Raw genomic sequence first — 9,449 nt, 5'->3', positions numbered from 1 at the left:
GCTGCTAACTCTAGGTCGTGTGTGGGGTAATTTTTCTCGTGTATTTTCAACTGACGTGAGCCATAAGCTACCACTTTTCCCTCTTGCATCAACACACAACCCAAACCCTCTCGTGAGGCATCACAATAAACCGCATAACCCAACCCTCTCTCCGGAATAATCAACACCGGAGCGGTGGTCAATCTAACTTTCAACTCTTGGAACGACTTTTCACAAGTCTCACTCCACACAAACTTGACTCCTTTCTGAGTCAGCCTAGTCAACGGTGACGCTAACCTGGAGAAATCTTTCACAAACCGACGGTAATACCCAGCCAATCCCAGAAAACTGCGGATCTCAAACACACTCTTAGGCTGTGCCCAATCTTGCACTGCCTCAACCTTGGATGTATCAACAGACACCCCTTCCCCGGATACCACATGGCCTAAGAACTTGACTTCCCTCAGCCAGAACTCACACTTCCCAAACTTGGCATGCAGCCTATGGGCTCTAAGTAACTCAAGCACCACTCTCAAGTGTGTCTCGTGCTCCTCCTCAGAAGACGAATAGATAAGAATATCGTCCACGAAAACAACCACAAATCGGTCTAAGAACTCCCGGAAGATCCGGTTCATCAAGTCCATAAAGACTGCCGGTGCATTGGTAAGTCCGAATGGCATCACCAAAAACTCGTAATGGCCATACCGCGTACGGAATGCCGTCTTAGGAATATCTTCCTCTCTGACCCTCAACTGATGGTAACCCGATCTCAAGTCTATCTTAGAGAAACAACGGGAACCCTTCAACTGGTCAAACAAATCATCTATACGGGGCATAGGATACTTATTCTTAACCGTAGCCCGATTCAACTTCCGGTAGTCTATACACAATCTCAAGGCACCATCTTTCTTTTTAACAAAGAGGGCCGGTGCTCCCCACGGTGAAACACTAGGGCGAACAAAGCCCTTATCGAGCAATTCCTGGAGCTGAACTTTCAACTCAACCAACTCTGCTGGAGCAAAACGGTAAGGTGCTATAGAAATCGGCGCCGTACCAGGCACTAAATCAATAGAGAACTCTATCTCTCGGTGAGGTGGCAAACTAACAAGATCTTCGGGAAAGACATCCGAATACTCACAAACCACCCTCGGTAATACAACCTGGGTCTCACCACTCTCACCACTCTCAAAACTGGCAAATAGACTAATAAGTTCACTTCGCCCTCGCGAATCATACCCCGGTGGCAAAACACTACCAACCCGGTCTCCCAAGAAATGGAACCACTCCCCGCTCAAGGTACACAATGTAACCCTCTGGCGGTAGCAATCAATAACAGCCCGGTATGACGATAACCAGTCCATACCCAAAATAACATCAAAACCCTTCATGGGCATGACAACAAACGGAAAAGGAAGCCTATAGTCGGCGACCTCTATATCACATCCTCTAACACCCTGTTTCAGAATCAACTCACCACCCAAAGGTGATACCACACAAATAGGAGATGCTAACTGTGCTAACTCCAATTCCAAAACAGATGCAAATGCAGCAGATACAAAAGAATGAGATGCACCCGTGTCTATCAACACATTAGCAACTGAGTTGCAAAACAGAAAAGTACCTCTCACTACTGATGGAGCCGGTACTAAGTCCTGCGCGGTAACAGCATACACGCGCCCCGTAGGCCCCTGGTCTACCTGCTCACCTCTCTGAGCAAAAGACTGCTGCACAGACTGGGATGACGAAGCTCCCGGATTGACCCTCGAGGCCTGTACAGACTGAGCTGGCTGAAAACCCTGCGTCTGCCTAGAACCAGACGCTCCCGAAGTGGCACTCAACTGTGGGCAAAACCTCTTCATGTGCCCAGGTTGTCCACACTGATAACAAATCAAGAGCTGCCCCCTGCCCAAACTCTGACTCGGCGGTCTAGCTGAAGAAGAAGCAGCTTTCTGACCCCCACCCTTCTGCGGGCAAACAGAAACCTTGTGACCCAGCTGGCCACACTTGTAACAAGTGAATTCTCCCGGACTGCCTCTCCCCGAGCCTACACTAGGCACTGGAAAGGTCGATCTAGAGACTGCACCCTGAGACTGCTGAGGGTTATAACCCTTCTGTCTCCTGCCATCACTCTGACTATCCTGGCTCCTCTTGGAGCCTCTCTGCCCCTCATCCTCCTCCTGCATCATAAGCTCCATATGAGCTGCAGCATCCACTAGGTGTCTATACTCTCGAATATAAGACCCACCAATTCTCAACTTGAGGCCCCGCCTCAACTTCCGCTCAAACTCATAGCAACGGCGTTCCTCAGACGCCACCAGTTCAGGTGCAAACCTAGACAGACTGGTAAAAGTAGCCTCAAACTCGGCCACTGACAAGCCCTGCTGATTAAGCCGGCTAAACTGATCCCTCAGCTTCTCCCTAGCTGCTGCTGATAAAAACCTCTCCTGAAAAGCATTCACAAACGCCTCCCAAGTACCACCAACACGAGCTTTCTCGTACTTCCACCATTGACCCGCATCTCCCTTCAGTTGGAAGGATGCCAAGGTCACTTTCAGTGCTCCGTCCTCGATGCCAAGCATCTCAAACGTCTTCGTTGTCTGTTCGAGCCATTCATCTGCCTTAAGCGGCTCTTTAGGATCCCCGATAAACTCGTCCGGATTACACCGGAAGAACTCCCTCTTCAAGAAGGAAGGCCCTGCCTCAGCTGCCTGATTCCCAGCTCTAAGAATACCTAAAGCTCCTGCTATCTCTCTGGCCAAGGCACCCATAGCTTGCTGACCCACTGGCTCGGCCACATTGGCCTGCCCAACTCCCTCCTGCACAACCGGAATCTCACCCTGTAACGGTTCTTCCTGCCTCGCAGGTCTACCACGCCTAGCACCTCTTCCTCGTCCTGACATCCTAATAAAGGCAACACAGAACGTTAGCACATTCATAGGTGTGCCGAAACTAATCACTCACGTCCTAATGCATGGACAACTGTAATTCACTCCACATAAGCACATAAACACATAAGCACTTACGAACTTCATTTCCGGATAATGATAGTTCCGAGGCGTTACTAGAGTTCCGGTTAGAAACAGCGTTGATCAAGTGCTTTTCCAACAAGACTCCCAGAAACTCAAGGATCCGATCAACATCCAAGAAATTAAATCCCATACCCACATAGTCACATAAGCATGTTATCAAATAAACACATAGCATATGGTACTACATTTAAGTCTCTATCAAGCGAGACAAACCCATTGTGATACTAATCACTTCCCACGTACCCAAAGTATTCGAACCCGGTACGCTCTGATACCAAGTTGTAACGCCCTCAAAATAATAACAATAAACCCATCAGATAAGACATGCATTTACATTTAAACTAACTGCATTCCTTTCATTCATTAGAATTCCAAGATGTAAGTATTACATGTTAACCTCATAACAAAATGCCCTACGGGCTTACAGCTTTCCAAGTTAACACTTGGTTACAACAAAGAGTTCTAACTCGTTTACACATTAAGCCCTTGGCTTGAAATTACATGTAATACATCAACAGTAAAACGACAAAACTATGTCCGCCACTAGCCTCCCAGCTATGTCCTTGGAGGTGGCATGCTTCCTGTACCTGAAAATGATATTCCCATATAGGGTGAGCCACAGCCCAGTAGAAATACACTAAACCAACCATGGACAATGACTAAAACATTAGCAATTGATAGTTGGTCACCACTGATTCAATCACATAAATTACATATTTATGTCAACGACTTACAAGTCCCAATTACTTTTCATTTTCCCTTTTTTTCAACAGATAAGCATGCTAGCTCTATCATCATTTCCACAGATATGTATAAAAACTATATCTCACATTCAGATAAGCATAAAAGCTATATCCACATTCTCAACAGATATGTATATCAACAATATCCACAGATAAGCATACAAGCTGTATCCACACTCTACAACAGATATGTATATCAACAATATCCACAGATAAGCATACAAGCTATATCCACACTTCACTTCACAAAGATAAGCATATGAGCTCTATCTTCACTTCTCTAGACAAGCATATGAGCTCTGTCTACGGAGTACATCCCCTATCTCCTCCAAATACCTATCCGGTTTAGAGGTCCATCCCCTATCTTCCCCTAAACCGCGGAGTACATCCCCTATCTCCTCCTCTACACACAACGTATATAAACACATCGGTTCTATATACAATCACACAATACAAACAATTAATGTATTCTAGCAACTGTCAAGTTTCATAACACATTCCATTGATTAGTTTCAGTTTGCCTAATCAACATACATTGTCTACAACAATCACGACTATCCTCCACCGATAGCCCAAAGCAGTTATTTCTAAAACAGAAAATAAATGCACAAATGGATATTCAATCAACATTTCATTTCCTCATTTCTCATCAATTAATTATCCCAATTAATTAAACAATGTAATTAGGCCATTTTCCATAATTACCATTTCAACCCTTAGGTTCCATTTTCTTCAATGATTCAGCAATCATTCCATTTTTTTTCATGCTAAACATGCATCTAGGTTTATTATGAATAAAACCCCAACTTTTGTATAATTACACAAAAGCCCCAAACCTTTACAAGATTACCAAACCAAGCCCAACATCTCAAAATACCAAAATTTAAAGACAAAACCCATAGAGAGGAGTAGGTTATCCCTACCTCAAATCCGGAGCCTCAAAAGAGATGAAGACCAAAACCAAAATGCTCCAAATCTCGAAATTTTCAGATCAAAAGGAAGCTCTCGACGATCAACACAACTTTTGTGAAGACAAAAGGTGAGTAAACGATCCTTACTAGATCAAATCTAAGAGAGAAGGGCCGGTTTAGAGTGAGAAGCTCTGAAAATGGCTTTTTGGAAAAGTAAGAGAGAGAAGAGAAAGCAAAAAGTGATTTGGAAAGTCACAATTTCGGGTCTTTAACCCAGGTCTCCGCTCGAGCGTAAAACACCCCGCTCGAGCGGCCACTCACAGACTTCCGCTCGAGCGGCCAACCTCCCGCTCGAGCGCAGAATGCGCTCGCCCAGCACTTTTGCAGAACCAGGCCTCCGCTCGAGCTCCCAATCCCTACGCTCGAGCTCACAACACTGCACAACAAGATACTGGATGGATGTATTCCCCGCTCGAGCGCCAACACCTCAGCTCGAGCGTACAGGCCAAAAATCTGGGCAACTAGTTTTGGTTTCTAAACTCAACCAACCTGTAATAAACCCGCTCAACACATCCTATAACTCAAATACAAAGTAAGAAAGGATGTAAACAAGACAATAAACAACTACCAACATCCACGGACACATGTCCGGATCACTATACAACAAGGGTAAACTCGGGATCGCTATAATTCCTCTGTGATATATGGGTGTGGGAGTTGAAGGACTTTAGACATCATAAAATAATATTGTGGATATCTTCCATTACTAAAAATGGGAGAGGGACTTTAGACTAGTTTTTCCATGACTTTATTACAAGATAGAAACATTGCATTTTTTTTTAATTTTTTTTTGGTTAATGTGCCTTTACTGTGTAAAAGATTCAAAAATTATAGGAATATATTTTGAAGTAGAAAACCAGAAACATATATAAAAAAATAAGTTTCTAGTAGAAAGAATTCTATAATTATTCATATTATTGAAAGCAAAGTGCTGAGATAATTGAAATTGAAATTTATGAATAAATGATGTTAAAAAGTAATGTAGCTGGTGACAAAATAGAAAATCTCAAATATCGAAATCTTCTCTAATACATAGAAACTGCTAAATCACATATTACGAACTTCTATAATCTCATTTTCCTCTTTCTACACATTGCTTATAGATGTCTCTTGTTTTCCAAATCCAACCACATTGGGGAAGCTTTTCTTTCCATCAATCAAGTCTGCCTTCATTTCTCTTTGAAGAAATTATTATTCTCGTCATTAATATTCTTAATATAAAAAATGAGGTGGTTGTTGAACACTGTTGAAGTCGAATGGTCCTTTTTGTGGCTTCACTTAAAGTTTGTTTAACAAGATTTGGAAACATGAAGCCTCATGCTGCTTTATGTTTGTTTCCCTACCTTAAATCCTAAAAAGAAGGCAGTTAATAAGATTTGGAAACATGAAGCCTAATGTTGCTTTATGTGTTAGTTTTTATTTTGACAGTTAAAAATCTTAGTCCCATTGAATTCACTATTTGTTTCTTATTCTTTTATTTAGGTTTTTTTTTTTTTTTTTTTTTTTTTTTTTTTTTGTGGGGAAGGAGGGGTCTGGTCTATAAAAATGTGGATTATTTGATTTTTTTTTTTCTTTGGGCAAATCACGTTAATAGTCCTTATATTTTAGTTTTTATGTCATTTTAGTCTCTATAGTTTCATTTGACTCGATTTTGATATTGAATTTATGATTTTATCTCAATTTAATCCAATTGTTTGTAATTGTTATTATTTTTTAATGAAAAATATGTATATAAGTGACATGACATTCTTTTAGAGGCAAAAGTATAAACTTGCTCAACTTGGTGAGTTTAACTTTAGCCAATTCAGTGACTAGTTTTTGTCAAAAACATTAACGATATTATCAATTGGATTAAATTGATACAAAATCTAATATTAAGGGTCAAAATTTATCTAATTGAAAGTGTAAACCAAAATGACACAAGTGGAAAAATGTATGGACTACCATTGTAATTTTCCTTTTCATTTTTATAAATTGAAACTTTTATTTCTTCAAATTTACTTTTCTTTTTTTGGTCTTTAAAAATGTGGATTATTTGATTTTTTTTCCTTTTCATAAACTGAAAGTTTTGTTTTGTTTTTTTTGTTTTGTGTTTTTTTTGTTTTTGTTTTTTTTTTGTTTTTTTTTTTTTGTTTCCCACTTCTATTTTTCCTTTTATTTATTACACATACCAGTTTCTCACTCTAAAGAATTATAAATTATGTTTACAAATTTTTTCTTTTCAAAACTCAATTCACAACTCTACATTTAAATCACAACTCCACATTTAAATTATGATTTTAAAATTAAACTAAACAGACCCAAGAGTTTCAAAATTTAAAAAAAAGGCTTAGAAAATAGTGAATGAAATAGAACTTTGATTTTACATTTAAAATTTCAGGTCGCACATGAAGTTTGAGGGCTTAGCTAGGTTAATTGTCCAAAACATCTCACCTTAAATGTATTCAAACATCAAACACTGAGGGCATTATTGGCAAAAGAAAAATGATCTACAAGCTCACTCTTTAAACTCATTTTATAAATCCAATAATGTGTAAGTAATATGATTGGCTAATGATTAATGAAAATGTGAGAAAATACTACTTTTAATATTCTAATTAATTGTTGCATCGCAGAATTTGAAAATTAACATTACAACAAATTACACTTTTGGTAACTAAATTTTTTAGTCTCCAGCTTTATCGCTAGATGATTGTTGGGAAAGGTATCGACGACTAATTTTTTTTTAGTCGCCGAAAGTCACCAATTGGTAACTAAAAATTTAGTCACTAAAAATACAATATTTTCCATCTTTAGTTTTTAAGCTACCAATTTTTTAGTCACTACAAACGTGACACTTTTTAGCTACCAATTTTTTAGTGGCCAAAAACTTTCATTTTTTTTTTGGCTACTAACTGTTTAGACGCCAATAAGGTCCTTTTTATTTTTTGGCTACAAATGTTTTGTCGCCAAAAGCTCAAGCTCTATTTATTAATTTTTTAAAAATGCACTGACTGAATATTTTTCATTAATTTCTAAATTATATGCATTTCATTATCAATGCAACCTGTAACCTGTACGTATACAGAATAATATGTCTATCAATTATAACCTAAATCTATTATGAATAATACCTATTTCATTATCAACTATTCAAAAACTTTAACTTGTAACATCATATTCCAAATATCATATAAATCCATACAAACCAAGTATAATCTATCTAAATTAAATATTACATACAAAAACACTGAATTTTCAAAGCAGAGGATTGTTCCAAAATAAATTTCTTCCATATACAAAACAAATGCTCTTCGTACACATCCACAATAGCCCACGCAAAAGCAATCTATAAAAAAAGAAAAAAAAAACCATTAGCACTTATTCAATAATATTTACATTACAAATTATAACAATTATAAAATTAGTAATTTAGATATATTATACTCAACATATAATCCCATCAAGATCATGTTAATGTTTTTGTTTTGTTGAAAATTTATACAACATCCAAATTGAACCTCATGCCTGCCTAGTAAACTCTGTTTTGTGCATATCTGCTTTTTAAATTATTGTCTTTGCTTATGAAATTTGAGAAGATGATCTTTATTCATTATGATTATAATTTTATGACAGAATTTAGAACTTGATGCATTATTAAAAAATTTATATACTATAAATCAGTCTCTGCATAGCATGGGTTTACCACTAGTATATATATATATATATAACCAAATGTAGTGATCTCTTAAAAAAACTCCAAATTCTCAATCGTAACATCTCATTAAACTCTTTTCTAGGTGGCACAACTGCTATTTTCTCATTGTATTTTCCTATTTTTTCCTCTTTTTTAATGTATTTTATGTCACTTTTTAATTAGTTAGGGCATGGATAAATATAATATTATATGAATAGGATTTTTTCAAAATATTTACAGATAAAAGATGAGTTTGTCTCTAATTCAAATTCCTTCATCAAATTTATATCCTAATCAAAGATATTTCAAGAAATAAATAAATAAATAAATTAAACTATAAATCTCAAAACCTTACTTCCATGACAATATGAAATTGGGCAAAAATATTTGAGAACAGAAGAACTCTACCTGCAAAGAAATTAAACAGGTGATTAACCAATTATGCAAGATTTTCTTATGTGGAAAGAAATATATATTTGAAATCTCATGTTAGGTTTTTTGCTCTATTTTTTCTTTTGCAAATTTTTTTGTTTGTTTTAGTTTATTTGGTGTATTTACTTTTTTTTTTCTTCATAATCTAAGTTAGTTGTTGAAATTATAATAATGTAATAGATACGTTTATGCCTCCAAAATTTATTATTCATTTTTTAAAAAATTTACAACTACAACGTACAGATAGAAAAAAGAAGAAGAAGAAGAAGAAGAAGAAGAAGAAGTAGCAATGGCAACAAAAGGCTAAAAAACCAATACAAGAGTGATGTTTTGTGATGCAGTTGGAGTTCATCCATTTTTTCAAGAAAAATGGTACCAACTAAGAAGAGTATTTGGAACATATTCACAAGTTTGAAAGAAATTTTTATTCAATTTCATTTATTTTTTATTATATTTTGTTCTTCAATTATGTTTATTTATGTGTTCAATTTTGTTGTAATATATAAGGAGGGCGCTCAATTTAAATTCAAACGTAAATAAACTTACGTAGTAGCTCTAAAATATTTTTTCTTATAGTTTTGTTTTTTTATTTGAGATCTTCATGAGTTTAAATTTGTTT

This window comes from Camellia sinensis, chromosome 2 (assembly GCF_055761805.1).
Source record: "Camellia sinensis isolate YWXY chromosome 2, ASM5576180v1, whole genome shotgun sequence".
Lineage (NCBI taxonomy): Eukaryota > Viridiplantae > Streptophyta > Magnoliopsida > Ericales > Theaceae > Camellia > Camellia sinensis.
This window is presented reverse-complemented; position numbering follows the sequence as displayed.